Here is a 12,551-nt window from a genome sequence, read left to right as displayed (position 1 = left end):
AACTCTAAACTCCAAAACGTGGGACTTTCTACAGGACCACCGACTGACTGCTTCTACAAAATAACTGAATGGGAGACAGAGAAGATAGAAGAGAGGAAGACTGGGATGGGTGAGATTAAGAAGGCATGAGGGGAGAAAGGAAAGGTGGAGGAACGGAGAGAAAAGGAGGGAGGAAGGGGAAAGGGAGGGGAAGATGGATGAAGTTGCTTCTTAGATCCCAAAAACCCAAGAGACTTCAAAGAGACTTAAAGAACACAACCACAAACAAGGTATGGATCTTGTCTAGAAGCTGATCTGAAGAAACAACTGCTTAAAACACGCACATATTTTTTAGACAAGTAAATGTGAATTTGATATGAATTGAGAATAACCGTAAGTATTGCTCATTTTCTTTGAAGTGATAATTAAATTGCATTTAGTGGTCTACTAATGATGGAGTGACAGCTTCAAGTGCTACACAGCTCTAAGCTAGCCACAGCAGATGAGGACAGGAACCTCCAAGGGAGGAACCACGTTTATTTTACTCTCTGCTGTGCCTTCCACGCCTAACACGGCACCCACACAGCTCACTCAAGGCTTACTGAGTGACTGCATCTAGGATAGTCTAAGAGCACATCTCAGAATCTTGCCTGGGAACTTGAACAGGTAAAATACAGCAAATAACAGAATGCTTTTGAGAACATGCAAACTGTTTAAAGTGGCTGGAATTTTATGCACACTTGGAAGAAAAATGAAAGATGTAGCTGAAGTAGCAAGGAAGCGGCAAATCATAACTATATTCCATATGTGACACTACGAACTTCGTGTTATACCCTCTTGGTAGAGGGCAGTCACTGAAAAGGACTGACTATACATAAATTTAGAATGAGGTTTTAAGAAGGTCACTCTGGAAGAGTTTTTCTACACCTGCACTGTTGACATTGTGGCCAGGTAATTCTTTGTTGTCTTGCTCAATGCAGAATATTTAGCTGCATCTTTAGTCCCTTCCATATAGATGCCAGTACAACCCACATGTGACAACCAATTAATATCTCCAGACACTGACAAATTTCACCTGGAGGCAGAGAGTAAAATTTCCTCCAGGGAAGAATCACTGCCCTGTAAGTTTTGTGAATCAGAAGGTGAAACTCAAGACAGGGAGATCGATCAGAAGGCTACTCTACAAAGAGTAAGAGCATGAACTAAAGCAGTAGTGTGGAGAATGGAGGGGAAAAAAATAGATTTGGGTGCCACTGGAGAGGCAAACACAGCATCCAATTATGAGTAGTGAATGAGGCTTAACAACGGGCAAAGACAATGCCCAGCTGCCTTAACTGAGCAACTGGATGGTGGGGCTAGTCATTCAAACAGGGACTAAAGATGAGTACCTGATCACTCTCCAGGGGTGATAAGGTGAACAACAGCAAAAACAATACCCTTCTTCTCCTGAAACTGATTTTCTAAGAGAGGTAGGCAAGGCAACAGACACAGGAATAACCTAACTTCTGAGAGTGATAATTGCTTTGTAAGGGGTGATGCTTATGAAAATGTTTAAGGAATCTGAAGCTGGACGTGGAAAGATTTATCACTATCATATAGTTGGTTCTACCACACAGGCTTAGAATCGGGAGATCTGATCTCTGATGACAATTCTGCTATTACTTGGTTGTTACTTAGAAATGTTGGTCAGCCAGTTGAAGTCTCACTACCCCCAACTATGCCATAAGGATAATGAGTATTGAATAGGCTGTTATGAGTTTTAAACAAGAAAGAATATAATTTGTGTGTGCATACCTGTGTGCCCATATATGTGTGTGAGTGTATGTGTAATCTCAGTACGATGTCTGTCACGAAAAAGCACTCAATAATAACCATTATCATATAATTATTCAGTTGTGTTGGAGGAGGGAGAGGGCTGGTGTTTCATAGCTTTTCTCAGAGCCACTCAGCACTTCAGCTTTTCACGCTTTATGCCTTCAGCCAACAAGCTTTCATCACGTGCACACTCTGTGGTTGATACCATTCTAAGAGCCAGGGACCAAGCAGTGAGCAAGAGAGACAAAGTTCCCGGCTCCAGCACTAAAGCTATTCCTGGCAGCCTCATCCTTCTCAGCAGCTGGATCTTTCCACCTCATAGCCTTGTCTGGGCACCTCCTCAACTGAATATCAGCGAAATTCCCACCATGACTTTGTACCAGGCCATTTCAAGGGCAGTATGTAGCAGCTAAAAAGCTTCAGCAGGGTCGGAGGGTGTTTAGAAGATTAAGCAGCTGTTTATCCCTTGCCAATCTATGATGATATTAAGCTGAAAGTTGCTTGAGAGAATAATTGGCTTGGTTCTATAGAAAGCAAATCCAGTCAACGATGGCAGCCAAGCTGGAACCTCGCTTAAACGGCATCCTGGGTCTGTTGCACTCTAAACGATGATGCTCAGATCTCCTAAGCGGGAGCAATAGGAGGACAGCTGAGAATAGATAACAAATCAAAGCTGCAGACTTTCTTGACTCAATGGGTTCCAGGAGTTGGAGGGGTTGCTAACTGCCATCCTACACTGACTTCTGAGAGAGTGCTAGGTAAGGATCTAAGTCAATGGTTCTCAACCTTGGTCGCACTGTAGGGTCACCTGGACAAATCCTAAAAGTAGGCAGGGCTGGGCCTTACCCTTATTTAATTGGATTGGGTGGGGCCTGGGTGTTAGTGTTTTAAAAGTTCTCCAGGTGATTCTAGAGTTTGTCACCTCTTTTGAGATCCACCTGCAATGCGGGAGACCCAGGGGTTCAATCCCTGGGTTGGGAAGATCCCCTGGAGAAGGGAAAGGCTACCCACTCCAGTATTCTGGCCTGGAGAATTCCATGGACTGTATAGTCCACAAGGTCGCAAAGAGTCGGACACGACTGAGCAACTTTCACTTTCACTTTGAGAATCATCAATCAGAGCAAATAATATTCAGTGATTTCAACAGAAACATTTGCAACAAGGGGAAGGTAGAAGAAATTAAAAGAAAAACTGTAACTTATATTTTAATCCACTACTCTCTGGGTCATCCTCAAATTATCATTACTTCTTTTAATCCCAAGTCTCCAAAGAAGAATAGTGGTTATTATTGAACTAACAATCAAGTTAACAATAATTCATGTTAAACTAGTAACTATTTTTAAGAAGCTGCATTTTTTATATATAGTTTAAATAAATACAAAGAAAATATGAATCCATTTTTTAATTGCTAAAAATAACTTTAGGCCTCATAACTTATTTTCTTAATCTCTATCAAATTCCTTTCACACTTTGTTAAACTGAATGTCAGGTTCCAATTTAAAATAAAATAAGAGTTCTGTTTTGGAGGACACTTGTACTCAGAAGCAGCCAATCAAGAAGATACTGTAATCTTATAATAAATGATGAATTGATAGAATTACTTGAAATGGAAATTTAAAAAATCAGTTATATTTTAAGTGAAACAAAAAATACAATTTCAGAGGCACTATTTTTCTGACAAAATTGCATGAAAAAATTACAAGACACTGTTCATTTCTAATTCACTCAAAAGAAGAGATAATTTTCCAGTGATTGACATTATTTGCATTATATTTCAGCAAGCAACTACTCATTGTGATATCTGATGTCAAGTGTAGGATAAGACGGCTTCATTAAGAGCAGGAGATGTTTGAATGGAGACTACTTTTTGAGGTAAATATCAATAAACCGCTTCATGTTATAGCAATTACTTGTCCTACTCAACTTTAAAAAATAGATAATAAGAAGTCTCTATGATAAAATATTATAGAGCAGAATAAACTGACTGGTCACTAAACCCATAGGTGACCAAATTAAGTCAAATATTCAAATGATGACATAAAATGTGATCTTACCCACCAAGTAGCCATCAGCCCTAACAACAACTGATATCAAGGTCCAATACTATTTTGAAAGCAATTATTGATCTTAAAATAGAATATATGAGATACAAAGGCTTTTGTCTAAGCTAGAAACAATATTCTATCCCAAGTGCTGCCAAATAGAATTAAATAATTATAATGTGTTAATATAATGCTTTCCATAGTGTTTTACTGCCTATATAATATAAAGACATTATTATCCCACTTTATAGATGAGGAAATTGAGGCTCAAAAGTGCTAAGTGACACACCCGAGGATGTTTGGTTAGAAAAGGTAGAGATGAAATACAGAGTCAAATCTTGGCTCCAAAGGTAAAGATTTTGGTGTTCTAAATTGTACTTCCGTGACTTCTAAAGAGTATTTGTAAGTGTTTTGGCAAAAAGGCCAAGAGAAGTACCTTTCTTTATTACTTCTATGGGATGGGAACATCATTCTTTCTAACTTATGGGGCCAGAAAAATGAATTTATTTTTATTTTATTTTCCAGGAGGAAAAAGTGGGCACATATGTCATAAAAATGACTGAATTTGCTAAGAAACACTATTTTTAAGTAATCCCCATTGCTCTTCAGTCATGTCTGTCCATTCAAATCAATACCACAAGGAACTAACTCTACCACAGCACTCAAAGGATCTTCCTCATCATCAAATCTCTATTTCAGCTCCTTTCTACAGTCTGCTTAGACTGAAGCTTACGATTACTCAGTAACTCCCCAAACCCCAGAATACTCACCTAAGTAATGCCCTTTATACATCATTCATGGAACAGTTTACATCAGTGGATGATAATTCCTAAACATCATTCATACTAGGAATTACCATCTACTGTTGCAAAGTACTCCAGGGCCTGGAATGAAGTAGGTACATCTTCATTGAGCTAAGTTGCTATTCTCCTCATGAAGTGCTTTTGTGTATGAGATGCCAATTCACATTTGTGTGAACATTTGACTAATCTAACCTTCCTTTATGCTAGAGACTCATGATGGCAGCTGCTGCTGCTGCTTCTAAGTCACTTCAGTCGTGTCCAACTCTGTGAGACCCCTGAGATGGCAGCCCACCAGGCTCCCCCTGGGATTCTCCAGGCAAGAACACTGGAGTGGGTTGCCATTTCCTTCTCCAATGCATGAAAGTGAAAAGTGAAAGGGAAGTCGCTTAGTCATGTCCGACTCTATGCGACCCCATAGACGGCAGCCCACCAGGCTCCCCTGTCCCTGGGGTTCTCCAGGCAAGAACACTGGAGTGGGTTGCCATTTCCTTCTCCAACGCAGGAAAGTGAAAAGTGAAAGTGAAGTTGCTCAGTCGTGTCCGACTCCTAGCGACCCCATGGACTGCAGCCAACCAGGCTCCTCTGTCCATGGGATTTTCCAGGCAAGAGTGCTGGAGTGGGGTGCCATTGCCTTCTCCGATGAGGGCAGCACTGTACCTTTTCCTCTATATATTTACACACCCAGAGCAGAGCATGCTGCCTCACATACAGCGGGCCCTTGTCCTGTCACGAGGTCTTATATGCAGTCCTTAGAATAATGGAGGGCTTTCGCGTCACAGCAAGCACCCCAAGTGTTTACTGTCATTGTTCGTTCTGAATCAATGAATCCCTGACGACCTTGTCACTACCTGATGAAGCAGATAAGGAAGATTTTACACTCTATATTTTTACCAGATTTTTTAACTTAGAGAAATAACATAAGTTGACCAAAATTACTTGGCAAGAATCTATTTTGCAAAGCCATATCATAAAGATTAAATGAATCCAAGTAAGATCTGATTAAAAGGAAGATATATCTATCTTGGCAGTTCCTAAAATATAAATCGAATCAGAAACTTGAGACCATAAGGAGCAGATAAGCCCATTCCCATGAGTGTATCTCAGTCCTGACTGGCATCCAACTCCTTTACTCAGCGTGGCAGACTGTGTTTTTCAAAGATGGTGGCAATAATATCTCCCTTCCCACATGCTCATCTCCAATGGGACTTACCCACTCCTCAAGTCCTAAGATCACCCCTGAAGGGTCAAATCAACTCCTCTGTCCCTTGACTCTGGGATTTCCTTAGTGATATTTATTGACTCACAGAATATGGCAAAACTGAAGTCATGAGACCAAGAAAGCTAGATAAGGAATCCTACAGCTTTAATTTGGGCTATCTGGAACCACCTAGATGGAGGCAAACAACTCACAGAATTACAGGAGGTCATTAACAAACTATCAGTAATGTGTTAGTAAGTTTGAGAATGGTTTATTACACAGCAATAGGTAATTTGAAAATTCAGGACAAACACATGAGCCCTAATGAATACGTAGGTACTGAGTTAGCTTGTACTGTGTATCCAAAACTGTCTGGGCTGAGGATGGAATTCAGAATTAGTGTAAGTATCAACTGAAAGTATCTGACAGCCCCAGGTAATCGCATCCTCATATTCTGTCCTCCAGCAACTTAATACATACGTTGCTTACTTTCATGTGACAATTCTATAAACCATCTGCACGTTAGGCCTGGAATGCTCAGCCCATCCCACCTGTTTCATTTAGCTGATCACTACTCAATCTCAGACGTATTAGTTCTCCTTTCTAACACTCATAACACCCTGTACTGTTGGGGGCCAGCGTGAGGCACTCCACCCATGGCAAAGGTTATGAGGAAGGAGGCTCGACATACGCAAAGGCGGGATCGAGCCTCAGGAGTCCCCCTGGAAATCCTCGAGCATCTACCCCCATAACCAGAGCCTGCCTACTTTACTACTTTGTGCTCTCACCTACACCTCTGACTTTATAGGGGGCTGTCCCCCACCACCTCTTTCGGAGAAGGAGTTAACTTAGAGCTCCAGTTAATAATAATTCCTGGGCGTGACAGGAGTGTTTCAACTTACAAACTCCTCTGAAGGTTCTCTAGCCTTCCTGACAGGCTTGTCAGGCCACATGTGATTGCTCACAGCCTCCCAACCGTGAGAGGCACGAGATGCTTTAAACCTTCTAAAAACAGGTTCTTTAGAGAAGTTAGAAAATTATTAGTGTAAGTATAGCGGGCTGATTAGAAACTGTATTGGTGAAGGGTTTTTCATTTGTTGAGCCAATGTTTACTGCTAAGTCTCCACATCCCCTGCCCTTATACACATTAATGAATATATAGAAGAAATAAGTATTAACCTTTGATATAAATCACATTAGACCTTAGGCCAAGTAATTCTTTCCTTAACTAAAACCCACTACACCCTCACCCTATAGGAATGTAACTTTATTTGAGTGATGTCTGTTTTAAGAATCATCATCCCTGGAGAAATAAGTGTTGACTGACCACTGTCACAAGGACAGGGTCATAAATTGTCAGCAGGCCCCCCTGGCCAGAAGATGATGTAACACCCCTAAGACCTCTGTATACATTTGTATGAAGCACCTGACTTTAATAAAAGTCAGGACTGCTGTCCCCGTGTGACTTTTGTATAACATCTCAGTGTATAAAAACAGACTCTGGAAAATAAAGAATGGGGATCAGTTCCTCGAAATACTGGTCTCCCCGTGTCACTCTCTCTCTCACTCTGGCTGAGTCTCCATCTTGAGCGCAGAACCCACCAAGCTTACTAATTTTGCCTGGGCTTCTAAGATCCGACCAGGGAGGCCTCAGTGTCTCCTCTCCTTCGGGAGAACAGAAGGATGCCTGCGGCCTACGTAAGTGGTGCAAGCTTCTTGTCTTGAAGTTTTATTGGTCTCCCGCGTAAACCAAGCTACTCAGCCTCTTTTCTCCACTGAATTTTCCTACTGAGCTATCCTCATTCTATTACTCTTTATATCTCTAATTAATATTTAAATAGTCGCCGACGCCGTCTCCCCTTCGAATACCCTGGGTCAGCCGGGGCTGGATCCCGGCACTGTACTTCTCTGTTGCAATATTGTTCAGAATTCTAATTAATGAATTATTTGTGTGATTATTGGAGAAGGCAATGGCAACCCACCCCAGTACTCTTGCCTGGAAAATCCCATGGACGGAGGAGCCTGGTGGGCTACAGTCCATGGGGTCCCTAGAAGTTGGACACGACTGAGCGACTTCACTTTCACTTTCATGCATTGGAGAAGGAAATGGCACCCCACTCCAGTACTCTTGCCTGGAAAATCCCATGGACGGAGGAGCCTGGTGGGCTGCAGTCCATGGGGTCCCTAGGAGTTGGACACGACTGAGTGACTTCACTTTCACTTCCATGCATTGGAGAAGGAAATGGCAACCCACTCCAGTATTCTTGCCTGGAGAATCCCAGGGACAGAGGAGCTTGGTGGGCTGCCATCGATGGGGTCGCATAGAGTCAGACACGACTGAAGCGACTTAGCAGTAGCAGCAGCATGCATCTCAAACAATGCACTCTGAGAAATAAGCCCATGTGCTTGTTCATCACTACATTCCTAAGACATTCTAACATGACACATAGTCAAAAAAAAAATGCTTTGTGTCAAATTAACATATAGATGAGATGTTACACTGAGTGGCCTTGAGTGGGAAAAAGAGGGCTTCCCTCAAATCTGAGGCTTCCTAATCTTGTTCTTGTCAAAGATAACAACTGCAGTGTCAAAGGAGCTCTGAAAGTTCTAGCAAGATGATGGGGCTGGCTCTGGTAGGTAAGTCTTCATGCAGTAAAGTATGGCTGAGTGATGATAAATCAGGAATACAGCCAATATCATCAACTCCCAAGTGACCCCCTTACAAGCTGCCTGAAGACCTCAAATATCCAGCTCAGCAACATAAAGGGGAAAGTGCAGTCTTTGAAATCAGATGGATTGGACAGATATAGTCACAGACTAGTTCCTCAAAGTACTAGTTGTGTCATATTGGGCAAGTTTCTTCTCTGAGTCTCATTTTCATAATATATAAAAAATAGAAATAATTTATTTTCATGAAATTATCATGAAAATGAAATTAAAAAAAAGAAAAAAAGAAAATGAAATAAAATAATGGGTGACCAATGAATGCATTCTTGACATGCAGTAACTCTAGGTTACTGAATGAGGTCAGCTCCCCCTCTTTTGGAACATGTAACCACCATTCTGTACTATTTCCTCATGAAGAACACACATCAATCCTCCATGAAAATACAAGTTAAAACATGCATAAGTGTAAGAATATAGAGCCCTGCTGACTGAATGTGGCTCTACAGAACTGTAAGTCGCTTATTAAAATGAAAGAAAACATCTGTAAAGCCCCATTTAAGATGTAGGTTTACTGACATAGAACCCAGCTAGCTAGAGGCTCCCTTCTACAATATTTTCAAGACACACCACCTTTTGCCTATGCATTTTCAGACTGAACCTGGGATTATGCTTCATGTTTGAAAGTGCAATTTAGAGAAGCAGTTTATATTCTAGAGGAGAAAGAAATAATACTTTATACTTCACACTGACTACACATCTGAGGAAAAAGAATAACAGCCTGTCAACGTCGCAGAACCTGGAATTGACATATATACACTAAGAAGCTAAGTCATCTTCATCTTCCTTGTCTTCCTACCAGTTGGCATGATCATATGAGAAAAATGCAAATAAGGCAGATACAGGAAGTATCAGGAGAAGAAAGTGTATCCCTTTGACTGAAGCATTACTCCTTCTGGATGATCAGTTCTCCAAGCTCATCAAAATGTTGCTCTACGCTCACAGCTCTTGTCACTCAGTATCCCGTATTTTTGACTGTTTACAATGTGTAGTCACCCTAGTGTTTTAAAAAAGAATAGATCTGAAAAGTGTTACAGTAAGAATGTTTAAAACTGAGTAAGAACAGTTAACATACAAATTTCTCAAGAGAGATCAGAAACCATTTAAAGAAAAGGAAGAGAGATCCTAGAAAAATGACATAAAACCATCCTGCAATTGAAGAGTGAATTTAGCACTCAAGTAAATTTTGGGATGGATTTTATAGTTCTCTTTGTGCAAGCAAGCTCATTTGAGAGGCAGATTTTGCTGGCATTAAATCCTGGGAAGAATGCATTCTGTGGATCCTTACAGGCAAAGGAGATACTAGAAATAGGACAGAAACTATCATTTGGACATGGAGTAGCCAAACGATCTTCTTAATATGCAAGAACGCAGGCTCAGCTGCTTCAGTTGAGTCTGACTCTTTGTGACCCTATGGACCGTAGCCCTCCAGGCTCCTCTGTCCACAGGATTGTCCAGGCAAGAACACTGGAATGGGTTGCCATTTCCTCCTCCAGGGGATTCCTCCTTCTGCATTTCCTGCAGCTCCAGGGGATCTTCCCAACCCAGGGATCAAACCTACCTCTCTTACATCTCCTGCACTGCCGGTGGGCTCATTACTAGTGCCACCTGGAGCCCCATCTTCTTAATACAGAATGGCCTAAGTATAGAGCCATTTCTTATATAACAATCCTTGATGATCCCTTAGAACATAATAGCAGATAATTTCATGAAGCTTAAATAATATGTTGCTTTCTGAAGGTACCTCCCGATGAAAATTTGGGGAAAGCAATGATATAGTCTCATTAGGTACTTTAGACCCATGGTTCCAAGATATTAGGAATTTCTAATGGGTAAAATCAGGGCACAGGGGAGGAAAAAAACACCAGGACAGGGAGTTGGCATGTGTTATTTTTGTCAGATAAAGATAACTTTATGTCTGTCATTTCAATAACCTCAAAAAGAAAGGCCATTTTAAATGGCAAAATGATATGTTAAAGCATTAGCCCTTTAGTAAATTTTATAAAATGTGTAAGATCACCTCATACATTTTTTTTAAAGATCACCTCATACTTTTAATGTCCTTTTTTTTTTTTTTCACTATTTGCCACCAATAGTGAAAGCTTTGCCACAGAATAGTATCAGAACACAGATATTTGGGAATTACCCCCTCAGACAATTTTCCTAAAATGAAGAGTCAGCCTCACAGGTAAGTGGTCCTTGCAGTCTCCCAGGGCCCAGGACTCAGAAGGGCCTCTCACCTGGGGGCTTAAGACTCTGTCATTACCTTGAGCTTCTCAAAAATACAAAATGCCTACTGTTATTAGTTTGCCCTGGGCATCCCCAAGGGTTTCCCAGGTGGCTCAGTGATAAAGAAACTGTCTGCCAATGCAGGAGACACAGGTTCAATCCCTGAGTCGGGAAGATCCCCTGGAGAAGGAAATAGCAACCGACTCCAGTGTTCTTGCCTAGGAAACCCCATAGACACAGGAGTCTGGTGGGCTCCAGTCCATGGGGTCACAAAGAGTTGGATACGACTCAGTGACTGAGCACGCACGAACACATCCCCAAATTATGTAGCCAGTCGTAGCCAGTCGTGCCTAAGATATTGTGAGCATCTTGTACATTTTAAAGTAACTTACCCAGCAGTCAATTCACAATTGCATTTCAAGTGAGTGCCCGAAGGACAAACATAATACTGTTCATTGAAAGGAGAACGAAAGCCTTCAGAAACATGAGAGGAAAGTGATGAGCAGACATTGCACAGTGAAAACTGTGGCATCTAATGCCCCCCAGATCAAAGGTTATTTCAGCTCTCAACAGGTTACAGAGATGCCTTGGGAGAAAAAGCTAACATTTTTATGAAGGAATAAAAGTCGGAATTGCTCAAGTGATAAGACCAGTACTAAGCTGAGACTGCACAGGTCTGTATTGGGGAACATGCAAAAAAATGTTGCATCAGGCCAGGGAAATGTAAATATCTTTTGTTCTCACTCTCCAGCACACAACACTACCTCTTGAAGGGCCTGCCAGAATGAATGAGCCCCAAAAGAGATACTCAAATTGTCTTCCCAGCTGTGCCTCTAAGAAATGTTATTTAATCGTATCCATGTGAATTTGGACAATTTATGCCTAAAACAAGCCCCAACAGTTGACACAGTTGAAGTATAAATGTTTTTTCCTGACAACAATTAGCTTAAGTATGAAATGGCAATCCACGCCAGTATTCTTGCCTGGAGAATCCCATGGAGGGAAGAGCCTGGTAGGCTACAATCCATGGGGTCGCAAAGAGTCGGACACGACTGAGCTACTTCACTTTCACTTTCACTTTCATGATACGACTTTGGCGCAAAATCAATAGGTAATTAGGCCCAGTTATCTGACACTTAAGAGGTGTACCAGCCCGAGCAGGGGTCTTCCTTTACGTCCTTAAACCCCACTTTGCTCTGTCTAGTGGTGGTGACTAAGTGGACGTTCTAATATAATGGCTAAAAGCAGGCACTCTAGAGTAATCCTGGCCCTGCCACTTACTGATTATATAATTTCTGTCAAGTCATTTTATCTCTGTGTCTCAGGAGTGCCTACGCATTAGTTTTAAATCCAAAAAGATTGATTAGTTGGGTAGCCACTATAACTTTTACTGACTCCCACTGTACTGGGAGTGCGTCCCAACATTACCTTTGTTCCAAGGCTACAGGGAGACCCATCTGGCTGACTCAAAGCTTGCACTGTTAGCCCTGCTACAGACGCCAAATAACATACCCATATCTTTTGCCCAGTTTCTCATTCTCCAGCATCCAAACAGAAGAACACACACACTGAGGCCACTGACCCCAGACAACTCAATCCACATGCATCCACTCTGATGGAACAGGGTGTCCCTGACTGGGCCTAGGCTGACTGTTGGGTGTGTGTAGCATGTGATGGATTTCAGTTCGTATATTTATAGGTAGAGATTGCTATGCTCTTGGATTTAGGTCACGTTGTATTGAAATTACCCAGGCCTGTCTC

At 41.6% G+C, this 12,551-nt stretch overlaps 1 protein-coding gene across 1 annotated transcript in view; it reads right to left on the bottom strand.

The window, feature by feature from the left end:
• Positions 1–12,551, bottom strand: part of NAV3 (neuron navigator 3) — a 902,555-nt gene that overhangs the window by 696,933 nt on the left and 193,071 nt on the right. The window lies entirely within an intron of this gene.

The sequence above is a fragment of the Bos grunniens genome, chromosome 5, assembly GCF_055505025.1.
Source record: "Bos grunniens cultivar Pamir isolate PY7600 chromosome 5, Bosgru_T2T1.0, whole genome shotgun sequence".
Taxonomy (NCBI): Eukaryota; Metazoa; Chordata; class Mammalia; order Artiodactyla; family Bovidae; genus Bos; species Bos grunniens.
The sequence above is the reverse complement of the archived record's forward strand: the minus strand, read 5'-3'. Positions and strand labels throughout refer to the sequence as shown.